Below are 13,416 nucleotides of genomic sequence, written 5' to 3'. Positions count from 1 at the left end.
TTGTAATTCTGTTTCATTTGTTAATTAGATGACCTCCTTGGCACAACTTAAAATTACTATTAGATAGTCAGTCCAAGACTTACGTCCCATTCCGGTCATTTTAGTAAATAAATTAACCTATTATGTAAAATGCAATGTCCGTGGAAGCTCAGTCATGTCTCAACGGCCGACATCTTTATTACAGCGAGTCATCATGCGAGGGCCGTTTCCACTATTCGGCCTTATTTTGGCCACACCCAGATGTCCTCCCCCAGGGGGTCCACAACTCGTTTTGTGGATACGTGCGTAGCGAACACGGGTCCCCGAGCTATTGTGGCCCTCCTTCCTTTCCGGGCTGCATACCCTCCTTTTCCGCATCCTTCCCTATCCCACATCTTCGCCCCCACTCCCCTCACCTCTGGCTCTTTCCTTCCCTTTCTCCCCCTCTGGGAGTATGGTTTGTGCCTACGTCCAGAGACGAACGCTCGTAAATGTAACGCATTCTTCGCCTTCTCTGCTTGTATGTCTTCATCCTTCATTTGTCCTTCTCTTTTCCTTACCTCTTCTCCTTTCCCTTTTCTCCGCTGCGGCGTTTGAGACCTCTCTTCTTTCCTTTCCCTTTCTTTGTTTTTCCCTTTCTCTTTCTTCCTCCCTGTACGTGTCTCAAGGCCGATCCACGCATTTTCGTGCGTAGCTGGTGACGGTAATTCCCCGCCCCGAGTAGACAGGTAGGACACGTACGTACCCCCTGGTAACGGCCAGGCCCAGGGAGGGGTGATTATCCAATCTGATACCTTCCGAAAGTGCCGATTGGTCCCTCCGTCCGTTTCTCGGGAGGTGTGACCTGAGGTGTGAACAATCACATAAGGCGGGAGTGCCCTCAGAGAGGGCCCCCAAAAGGGAGGTGCGCGCCATCGGAGACGCCGGTAATCATGGGGGATTCATCCTCATCTTCCACTTTGTCTGCTCACAAGCGTAAGTTCACTGAGTCTCAGCCACAGACAGTTTTCCCATCGTTGCCACAGTTCCTTGTTGTTTCTCGGTCTGACGAAGGTCACGACTTCTCCACAGTCAACCCTTTCTTTATTCAGAAAGGTGTAGACGCAAATGCAGGTCCTGTAAAGTCTTGTTCCTGATTACGGAATGGCACCTTCTTGTTAGAAACAGTCAGTGCCCTCCAGGCACAAAAATTGCTGCGTACTTCCCTGCTCCACACCTTCCCTGTCCGGGTTGAAGTACACCGCACTTTAAATTCTTCACATGGAGTCGTTTATACACGCTACCTTGACGGATTGTCTGACGAGGAAATTCAGCACTACCTGTCTGACCAGGGCGTAACGGCTGTTCATAGAGTTACGAAAAGGGTTGACACAAACATCGTTCCAACCCGTACTGTCTTCTTGACATTTGAAAATAAAAGCGGGCTATGAGATAATTTCCGTTCGCCCCTACATCCCAAACCCTACGCGTTGCTATCGGTGCCAGTGGTTCAATCACACCAGCGAGTCCTGTTCCAACCCGGTCAAATGTGTTACGTGTGGCAAGGATGCCCATGAGGTTGCTTGTCTACCTACATCCCCTCGTTGCATCAACTGTATTGGTGACCACGCTGCTTCCTCTCGAGATTGCCCCATTTTTCAAGCCGAAAAGCTCATTCAGGAAATCATAGTGAAGGAAACGGTGTCGACCTTTGCTGCTCGAAAATTATTCGCAAGTCGAAAGCCCACTGTGCCTCAGACAGTAAAATACAGCACTGTCCTTGCCTCTCCTCGGCCAACAAAGGAGGCGGCCACACAGACTTGTGATTTCACCTTTAGTGACACGGTCGTCTGATCGGCCAGAGCAAAGATCGCTCGTTCAACCTCCCCACTTTCGCCTGCTCCATCTATGGCTCACCCTTCATCGGCTCCTGCTAAATCTCGATCCCAAAATCAGACACCCAGACTTCTAAAAAAGAGCATACATGTGAAGAATTTTTACATACCCCAACTTCACAACCATCGGTTCCTCCTTCATCTAAACATCATGGTTCCAAGAAAGCTAATAAGAAACCCAGTTCCTCTCCTTCTCCGCCACGGCGTGTCTCATCTACAGAACCACCTGGCAGTAACCGCCCTCGGCCGTCTTCTGTTTCACCGATGGGCACTGCTGGAGGCCGATCAACCGGCCGATCGCTGGTCGTAAAAGCTGCTCCTGAACAACCTATGGATCAGGAGCTTTTGCCTTCGGCTGAGTGCCGTTCCACGCTGTCGGTCGCTAGCTCTGAGCAGTCGTTGAGTTAACGGCAACCTTGTCCACATTCTTCCATTTTCTGTCCACCCTATGTCCATTATCCATTGGAATATCCGCGGCATTCGAGCCAATCGGGATGAATTGACGATCCTGTTACGATCCTACTCGCCGATCATCTTCTATCTTCAGGAAACAAAGCTGCGTCCCCACGACCGCTTTGTCTTCCCCCATTTTTAGTCAGTCCGATTTGATCTCCCCTCTGTTGAAGGCACTCCAGCACATGGAGGACTCATAATTCTTCTCCATAATACTCTCCATTATCACCCAATCCTCTCAAACACTTCCTTCCAAGCAGTCGCTGTCCGTCTTTCCCTTTCTGGATACACCTTCTTTCTTTGTACTGTATACATTCCATCGTCCACATCAATGGCACGAGCTGATCTCCTTCATCTTCTCGGTCAGCTTCCACCCCCCTATTTGCTAGTTGGGGAATTCAATGCCCACCACCCGCTTTGGGGATGTCCACATCGATGTCCGCGTGGCTCACTATTGCTAGACGTCTTCCACCAAGCGGATCTTGTTTGCCTCAACACTGGAGACCCTACATTTTCGTCTGCCTCCACGAGAACTTTCTCTCATTTGGACCTTTCGGTCGGTACCGTTCCGCTAGCTCGGCGCTTCGAATGGTTCGCCCTTGGTGATACACACACGAGTGACCACTTTCCATGTGTCCTTCGATTGCAGCCACAACTACCACATATGCGCCCGAGACGCTGGAAGTTTGCCCAAGCCGATTGGACACTTTCTTCGTCTCTAGCGACATTCGATGACCGTCACTTTCCTAGCGTCGACGATAAGGTCACACGTATTACAGACGTTATTCTTACAGCTGCGGAACGTTCAATACCTCGCACCTCCGATTTGCCACGGCGCCCCCCATTTCCTTGGTGGAATGAGGCATGCCGTGACGCAATACGTGAGCGGCGACATGCTCTTCGCGTTTTCAGACACCATCCTAGTTTGGCCAACTGTATCCGCTATAAGCAGTTCCGTGCGCGTTGCCGTCGCGTCATCCGCGATAGCAAGAAGGCAAGCTGGAAATTCTTTACTAGCTCATTTAACACCTTCACTCCCTCCTCGGAAGTTTGGAGTAGGATTCGACGTTATCTGGCGCGCCTAATTTCTCCCCGGTCTGTGGGCTCAAAGTCGCGCATAATACTTTAGTAAAACCCCGTCGCAATTTCTAACTCATTGGGTCAACACTTTGCTGAGATTTCGAGCTCTTCAAATTACCCGCCAGCGTTTCTCCCGAAGAAACGTGCAGTGAAAGTGCGACCTCTTGCTTTCTCCTCTCAAAATCGCGAAAGCTATAATACTGTTTTCTCCATGCGGGAACTCCAACATGCTCTCTCTTCTTCTCGCTCCTCCGCCCCAGGACCGGATGGTATCCACATCCAAATGTTGCTGCATTTATCAACCTATAGTCTCCGTTACCTCCTTCCCCTTTATAATCGAATTTGGACCGCCAGTACTTTTCCCAGACGGTTGTGGGAAGCTATCTTCATTCCTGTTCCGAAACCTGGAAAGGACAAACGTCTCCCCTCTAGCTATCGCCCCATTTCTCTCACCAGTAGTGTATGTAAGGTTTTGGAGCGTATGGTTAATTGCCGTTTAGCTTGGTGGCTGGAGTCCCGCAGTCTTTTAACACCTGCCCAATGCGGTTTCCGAAAGCATCGTTCTGCAGTTGACCATCTTGTTGCTGTCTCCACTTATATCATGAACAATTTCCTCCGGAAACGCCAAACTGCAGCAATATTATTGCTGCTGTGGAGGACAGGCATCCTCGGCACACTGCTCTCTTGCGGCTTTCGAGGTGGGCTGCCCCTTTTTCTTCGCGAATTTATGGCAGAGCGCACATTTAGAGTGCGGGTGAACACCACTCTCTCCCGTACTTTCTCCCAAGAAAACGGGGTACCCCAGGGCTCCGTGCTGAGTGTTGTACTGTTGCCATTGCCATAAATCCAATTATGGACTGTCTCCCTCCCGATGTCTCAGGCTCCCTTTTTGTGGACGATTTTGCGATCTACTACAGCTTTCAACGGACCAGCCTTCTTGAACGACGTCTTCAAGGTTGTCTCGATCGCCTCCACTCTTGGAGCCTCGAAACAGGCTTCTGATTTTCTCCCAGTAAGACCGTTTGCGTTAATTTTTGGCGTCGTGTGGAGTTTCTTCCACCCTCCTTACATCTAGGACTTGTCAACCTTTCGTTTTCGGACGTCGCTAAATTCTTGGGTCTTCTGTTTGACAGAAAACTGTGCTGGTCCTCCCATGTCTCCTATCTTTCGACTCGCTGTCTGCGATCCCTCAACACCCTCCGTGTCCTCAATGGTACCTCCTGGGGAGCGGACCGAGTAGTCCTTCTCCGCCTTTATCGCGCCTTAGTGCGCTCGACATTGTACTATGGAAGCATAGTTTACTCCTCTGCTCGGCCGTCTATTCTTCGGCGTCTCGACTCTATCCCCCACCGTGGATTAAGTTTAGTGTCTGGAGTGTTTTACACCAGCCCTGTGGCTGAACCTCCGCTATCCAATCGGCAGGCAGTCTTACTGAGTCGTTATGCTAGCCACCTGTATTCCATGCCTGCTAATCCGGCCCATGACGTTTTTTTCGATGCCTCCTTGGATGTAGGGCATGCAGCCCACCCTTCCTCCCTACTACCACCGGGAGTCCGCTTCCGTCAGCTGCTCCATTCTCTTTCGTAAAACCTTCTTGACAACTTGGGGTACAGCACCGCCTTGGCTCCGTCCCCGGCGCTGCCTGGTCCGTGACCTTTGTCAATTTCCCAAGGATGGTACCCCTTCACTTGTTTATCGTCGGGCATTTGCTGCTCTATATGCACAAATGAAGGAAGCCACATTTATTTACACTCATGTCTCGAAAACATCGTTAGGTGTAGGGAGTGCCTATATTGTTGGCGAAACCCGAAATCGATTTCGGCTTCCCGACCAGTGTTCGGTTTATACTGCGGAGCTTTACGCTGTTCTCCAGGCTGTCCACTACATCCGCCGCCATCAGCGGATACAGTATGTTATCGGTTCAGATTCTCTCAGCTCTCTCCTCAGTCACCAAGCTCACTACCCTGTCCATCCTCTGGTCCACCGGATTCACGACTGCCCGCACTTTCTCCAGTTGGAGGGCGTCTCGGTGGCGTTCCTCTGGATCCCAGGACACGTTGGTATCTGTGGAAATGAGGAGGCCGATAATGCGGCCAAGGGTGCAGTCTCTCTTCTTCGGCCAGCTATTGGATCGATTCCCTTCGCCGATCTATGGTGTGTTTTATGTCGTCGTGTTGTTCTTTTATGGCACGCACATTGGTCGACACTTCCCCATAATAAATTGGGGGACGTGAAACCTCTTCCCTGTGCTTGGACCTCTTTCTCCCGAACGCGTCGTCGGGAGGAGGTAATTTTAACCAGACTCCGGGTAGGGCACTGTCTTTTTAGCCATCGACATCTTTTAAGTGGCGATCCTCCCCCACTGCTCTCAGCTGTGGACGGTAAGACACCTTTTAATTGAGTGCCCCTATATTACTCCGTTACGTGCCCGTGTACAGCTGTCGCCTGATATATCGTCCACTTTAGCAGATGACACACGCTCGGCCGATCGCCTTCTCGATTTTATTAGTGCCAGTAAGATGACGTCAGTCATTTGAAGCTCTTTTCGGGGACAATCAACCCCTTTTTGTAGTGGATGTGTAAGCTTTCCTTCTGCTTTTAGTTTTTCCAATTTTTTGAGTTTCGTTCCCATTGCTGCTGGCTTCCATTATCGTTTTTTACCGTTTCGTAAGTCACAGACCGGGCGCTAATGACCATAGCAGTTTTGCGCCCCAAAAGCAAAACTAAACAAAGCAAACCCAGATGTCCAGATAGATCGTGTATTTAAAACTACACTGAGCTGGCAAAAGTCATGGGACAGGGATATCTACATAAACAGATGACGGTAGTACCGCGTACACAACGAAGTGCATTAGCGGAGTTGTGATTTGTATCGGTCGTGATTATGGCCGCGCGACGGGGATTAGCAAACTTCGAACGCAGAGCGCAGAATAGTAGTTGGAACTCATGGAACATTCCATTTCGTAAATCATTAGGGAGTTAATATTCCGAGATTCATAGTGTCAAGAGTGTCTCGAGAACATCAATTTACAATCATTACTTCTTCCCATGGGCAACTCACATCGTTAACAAAGGAGAGCAGTGGCATTTGCGTCGATTTTTGGTGCTAACAGAGAAGCAACACTGACTGAAATAATCGCAGAAATCAACGTGAAACGTACGACAAACATATCCTTTAGATTACTGCTGCTAAGTGTGGCGTTAACTCGCTATGGAAGCAGGCGACCGACGCTAGAGCCTTTGTTAACACCACGATATCGACTGCAGCGCCTCTCCTGGTCTTGTGACCATATCGGTTAACACCCAGACGACTGAATTTTCGTGGCCTGATCAGATGACCATCTATTTCAGTCGGTAAGAGCTGATGGCAGGGTCCGAGTGCGACGCAGACCCTACGAAACCGTGGCCCCAATTAGTCAACTTGATGGTGGGTTCATAATGGTATGGGCTGTTTTTGCATGAAACGGACTGGGTCCTCTGGTTCCACTGAACCGGACATTGACTGGAAATGGTTATGTTCGGCTACCTGGAGACCGTCTGTAGCCATTCATGGACTTAATGTTCCCAAGCAGCGATGTCGTGTCACCGGGCTACTAACATTCGCAATTGGTTTGAAGGACTTTTTGGACAATTTGAGCGAAACATTTGGTCACTCCGATCGTCCGACGTGAATCTCATTGACCATTTATGGCACATAATCGAGAGGTGAGTTCGTGCTCAAAATCTTGCCCCGCCAACACTCACACAGTTATGGACGGCTATAGAGACAGCATGACTCGGTATTTGTGCAGGAGGCTTCCATCGACTTCTTGAGTTCACAGCACTTTGAGTTGCTGCACTACGCCGGGCAAAAGGAGGTCCGACACGATGTAGGAGTCCCATATCTTTCGCCGTCCTAGTCTGTAACACCATTAAATGTTGACTGAGTACTGGAAAATAATAAAGTAGTTGCGGTGGTAATAGATACACTGAATACTCTGAAGAAGGTGGAGATTATTTTCATCTGCTGAACATTTCAGTTTTTAGTAGATGCTGAATCCTGAGACGGCAACAAATGATTAATAAATTATTTAGCCATGACAGCTTGAAGAGAAAAGAATCTTATTTAGTGTTTTTGAACAGAAATAGAATTACTGTAGCGGTCAGTGCCGGTTTAATGAAAGCGATTAACGTCGGATAGATCCAATGTTTATCACATTCGACATCCGTGTCTTACGTATTCAATAGTCCTTTCCTTCTATAACACCCCCCTGCTTCCAGGGATTTGCGAAATTACAAGTTGACAATGATCGTGAATTATGAATTTTGACCTGAGTCGGGATAAGACATCCGAATCCGAAGTAAATAATGATTATTCCGCGGGAAACAGGAGACGTTATAAATTGATCGTTATTGAATGAGTAATTTCATTCAATAACGATCGGTAAATGAAATAATGCAAATAATTTGGAAATAAATTTTGCCAGTGGAAATTTTGCCGAAAGAAATGATAAACTTGTAAAAGCAATTAAAAATCGGACGCCAGCTCAACTGATGAGCGACAGTACTGTTAAGTGCGTGAATAATTGTGTCGAAAATAAAGTTTACATGTTTGTAGCACACCAGATGGAACGGGAAATCTTGCGTAAGTGCTGTGTCAGGCTCAGCAGTCATACAAAAAATATCATAACAATCTAACCACACTTACTTTGTTCATAATTAGTCAGCTAAGTGCTATCCTGACAACACAGATAATTATCTATCCAGATTTTGAACAATGGACTGTCATTATGTCTTTAAAATTAGGTACTTTGCACAGTTTAATCTACTGATAATGAAATATATTGGCAATAATTGATTACCTATGATTTGAATGATAATAATTCATTAATTGTTAGGTGGAATAAGCTTTATAGTTTCAAGAAATATCTTTGAATTAACTTCAGCTGAATATGCATTGAAATAAATCTTAATAATCAAATTTATTACTTCAGTCTATTATTAAGTTACTACGGTTGGCGTATGATTATTAAATGCAACAATTAACTACGATAACCAGTCTGAAATTTACTCTTCACCTTCTTAGCAAATAATTTGATAATTATCATATTTTCTCTTGATAATGGCGTGACACATTCGGTTCAATAAGGTAAGGATTGGAAGGAACCTACTTGGTGTTATTACTTATGCAGTAGGGCCGCAGCGACACGCAGAAGTGCCTCAGCACGAAGTGGCCTGCACCCGAGTAATGTCTGAAATAGTGCTGGAGGGAACTTACTGCATGAATCCTGCAGGGCTGTGCATTAATCCGCAAGAGTACGAGGGGGTGGAGATCTGTTCTGAAAAGCATGTTACAGGGCGTCCCAGGTATGCTCAATAATGTTCATGTCTGAGCATTTTGGTGGCTAGCGGTAGTGTTTAAATTCAGAAGGGTGTTCTTTTAGCCACTCTGTAACATTTCATGACGTGTAGGATGTCCTATTGTTGTGCTGGAATTGGTCAAGTCCATCGGAATGCACAATAGACATGAATGGATGTAGGTGATCAGACAGGATGCTTACGTGTCACCTCTCAGAGTCGTATCTAGACGTATCAGGGTCCCGTATCAATCCAACTGCACAGGCCCCACACCATTACACGGCTTCCAACAACTCCTACTGTATCCTGCTGACATGCAGAGTCCTTGGATTCATGAGGATGTCTCCATACCCGTACATGTCCATCCGCTCGATACAATTAGAAACGAGACTCGTCCGACCAGAAAATATGCTTCCAGTCGTCAACAGTGCAACGTCGGTGGGGACGGGCCCAGGCGATGTGTAAAGCTTTGTCTCGTGCAATCATCAAGGGTGCACGAATGGGCATTCGGTTGCGCAAGCCCATATCGATGGTGTTTCGATGAACGGTTAGCAGGCTGACACTTGATGGTCCCGCCTTGAAATCTGCAGCAATCTGTGGAAGGGTTGCACTTCTCTCACAATGAACGATTCTCTTCAGTAGTCGTTGGTGCCGTTCTTGCAGAATCTTTCTCAGGCCGAAGCGATGTTGAAGATTTGATCTTTTTCCGGATTCCTAATATTAACGGTACAGTCGTGAAATGGTCGTAAGGGAAAATCCCCACTTCATAGCTACTTCGGAGACTTTGTGGCCCATCGCTCGTGCGACAACTGTAACACCACGTTCAGACTGACTTGAATCTTGATAACCTGCCAATGTAGCAGCAGTAACCGATCGAACAGCTGCGCCAGACTCATCTTGTCTTATATAAACGTTGCCGTATTCTACCTCTTTACACATCTCCGTATTGGAATACGCGTGTCTACACCAGCTTCTTTGGCGGCTTCAATGTTGTTAGCCCAGTGTGATTAGGACTCGCAGACTGAGAGGGTTCCGTACAAATTTGATTATCGATATAGACAGTCCGGAAAAGAGAATCTCGACTGTTTTTGCCTGTTATCGACATTGATACTGGCACGATATCAGTCTCACCGATCCGAGACTTTCAAGAATGTTTTAATTTCAGATCTGTAGTTGGGTAACAACTCTTTTTCCTTCTGATATATTTTTTTTCGTCGGTTAAAGTGAGAACCCTTGCTTCTCGGCAAATTTCATTATTCTATGTCAAAGGGAAGTACCGTTGGTTTTGATTGGTGAGTTTGTGAGTATAAAAAATCTACATCTACATGTACATGGATACTCTGCATTTTACTTTTAAGTGCCTAGCAGAAGGTTCATCAAACTACTGGCCCAATAATTCTCTATTATTCCACTCTTGAACAGCGTGCGGAAAAAACGTACACCTATATATTCACGTGCGAGTATTCATTTCCCTTATTTTACTATGATGATCTTTTCTTCGTATGTCGGTCTGCATCAACAAAATATTTTCGCATTCGGAGGAGAAAGTTGGTCACTGAAATTTCGTGAGAAGATCCAGCCGCAACGAGAAACATCTTTGTTTTAATGATGTCCAACCCAAATCCTGTATCATATCCGTGACACTATCTCCCCTATTTCTCTATCATACAAAACATGCTGCCCTTCTTTGAACTTTCTCGACTTACTCCGTTAATCCAATCTCGAAAGGATACCACACTGCACAGCGCTACTCCAAAAGAGGAAGGACAAGTGTAGTGTAGACAGTCTCTTTAGTAGATCTATTGCATCTTTTAAGTCTTCTGCCAAGATTAGATTAGATTAGATTAGATTAATACTTGTTCCATAGATAATGAATACGACACTTCGCAATGATGTGGAACGTGTCAGGTTAATGAAAGATGTCTGTACAGGATATTACCTTACACAAAATATTGCATGACACTAATGCTTAAGTTAGTTTTTTTTTCCCTCCCTTAATTTATATCTGAAAATTCAGCTAATGAGTAGAAGGAGTTGTCATCTAGAAATTCTTTTAATTTATTTTTAAATGTTGGTTGACTATCTGTCAGGCTTTTGATGCTGTTTGGTAGGTGACCAAAGACTTTTGTGGCAGCATAATTTACCCCCTTCTGTGCCAAAGTCAGATTTAACCCTGCATAGTGAAGATCATCCTTTCTCCTGGTGTTATAGCTATGCACACTGCTACTACTTTTGAACTGGGCTGGATTATTAACAACAAATTTCATAAGTGAATATATATACTGTGAGGTTACTGTGAGGATCCCTAGATCCTTAAATAGATGTCTGCAGGATGACCGTGGGTGGGCTCCAGCAATTATTCTGATTACACGTTTTTGAGCAATGAATACTTTTCTACTTAACAATGAATTACCCCAGAATATGATACCATACGAAAGCAGTGAATGAAAGTAGGCATAGTAAGCTAATTTACTGAGATTCTTATCACCAAAATTTGCAATAACCCTAATAGCATACGTAGGCGAACTCAGACGTTTTAGCAGACCATCAGTGTGTTGCTTCCAGTTTAACCTCTCATCAATGGAAACACCTAAAAAATTTTAAAATTCTACCTTAGCTACAGACTTCTGTTCAAAGTCTATATTTATTACTGGAGTTGTGCCATTTACTGTACGGAACTGTATATACTATGTTTTATCAAAATTTAAAGAGAGTCCGTTTGCTGAGAACCACTTAATAATTTTGTGAAAAACATCATTTACAACTACATCACTTACTTCTTGGTTTTTGGATGTTATTACTATACTTGTATCATCAGAAAAAAGAACTAACTTTGCATCTTCATCAATATGGAATGGTAAGTCATTACTGTATATCAAGAACAGTAAAGGACCTAAGACCGAACCCTGTGGGACCGCGTTCATGATAGCCCCCCCGTTTGAGGAATCAGCTGTTGTATTAACATTACATGAACCACTTATTTCAACTTTCTGCATTCTTCCAGTTAAGTATGAATTAAACCATTTGTGCACTGCACCCCTCAAACCATAATGATTTAGCTTATCTAAAAGAATTCCATGATTTACACTGTCAAAGGCCTTTGAGAGATCACAAAAAATACCAATGGGTGATGTCCGATTATTCAGAACATTTAATATTTGATCAGTGAAAGCGTATATAGCATTTTCTGTTGAAAAGCCTTTCTGAAAACCAAACTGACATTTTGTTAGTACTGTATTTTTACATATATGGGAGGCTACTCTTGAATACATTACTCTCTCAAAAATTTTTGATAGAGCTGTCAAAAGAGAGATTGGGCGATAGTTGTTGACATCCGACGTATCCCCCTTTTTATGCAATGGTTTTACAATGGCATATTTCAGTCTATCGGGGAAAACACCCTGCTCCAAAGAGGTATTACATACGTGGCTGAGAATCCTACTTATCTGTGGGGAACAAGCTTTAAGTATCTTGCTGGAAATGCCATCAATTCCGTAAGAGCTTTTACTTTTTTTCATTTTATTATTTTACTGATTTCAGAGGGAGAGGTTCGTGGAAATACAATTGTTTCAAACTGCACAGCTATGGTCTCTTCTATTAGAAGCCTTGCCTCTTCTAGTGCAGATCTAGATCCTACCTTCTCCACAACATTTAAAAAATGATTATTGAAAATACACTCCTGGAAATTGAAATAAGAACACCGTGAATTCATTGTCCCAGGAAGGGGAAACTTTATTGACACATTCCTGGGGTCAGATACATCACATGATCACACTGACAGAACCACAGGCACATAGACACAGGCAACAGAGCATGCACAATGTCGGCACTAGCACAGTGTATATCCACCTTTCGCAGCAATGCAGGCTGCTATTCTCCCATGGAGACGATCGTAGAGATGCTGGATGTAGTCCTGTGGAACGGCTTGCCATGCCATTTCCACCTGGCGCCTCAGTTGGACCAGCGTTCGTGCTGGACGTGCAGACCGCGTGAGACGACGCTTCATCCAGTCCTAAACATGCTCAATGGGGGAGAGATCCGGAGATCTTGCTGGCCAGGGTAGTTGACTTACACCTTCTAGAGAACGTTGAGTGGCACGGGATACATGCGGACGTGCATTGTCCTGTTGGAACAGCAAGTTCCCTGGCCGGTCTAGGAATGGTAGAACGATGGGTTCGATGACGGTTTGGATGTACCGTGCACTATTCAGTGTCCCCTCGACGAGCACCAGAGGTGTACGGCCAGTGTAGGAGATCGCTCCCCACACCATGATGCCGGGTGTTGGCCCTGTGTGCCTCGGTCGTATGCAGTCCTGATTGTGGCGCTCACCTGCACGGCGCCAAACACGCATACGACCATCATTGGCACCAAGGCAGAAGCGACTCTCATCGCTGAAGACGACACGTCTCCATTCGTCCCTCCATTCACGCCTGTCGCGACACCACTGGAGGCGGGCTGCACGATGTTGGGGCGTGAGCGGAAGACGGCCTAACGGTGTGCGGGACCGTAGCCCAGCTTCATGGAGACGGTTGCGAATGGTCGTCGCTGATACCCCAGGAGCAACAGTGTCCCTAATTTGCTGGGAAGTGGCGGTGCGGTCCCCTACGGCACTGCGTAGGATCCTACGGTCTTGGCGTGCTTCCGTGCGTCGCTGCGGTCCGGTCCCAGGTCGACGGGCACGTGCACCTTCCGC

This window comes from Schistocerca gregaria, chromosome 8, assembly GCF_023897955.1.
Source record: "Schistocerca gregaria isolate iqSchGreg1 chromosome 8, iqSchGreg1.2, whole genome shotgun sequence".
Taxonomy (NCBI): domain Eukaryota; kingdom Metazoa; phylum Arthropoda; class Insecta; order Orthoptera; family Acrididae; genus Schistocerca; species Schistocerca gregaria.
The sequence above is the reverse complement of the archived record's forward strand: the minus strand, read 5'-3'. Positions refer to the sequence as shown.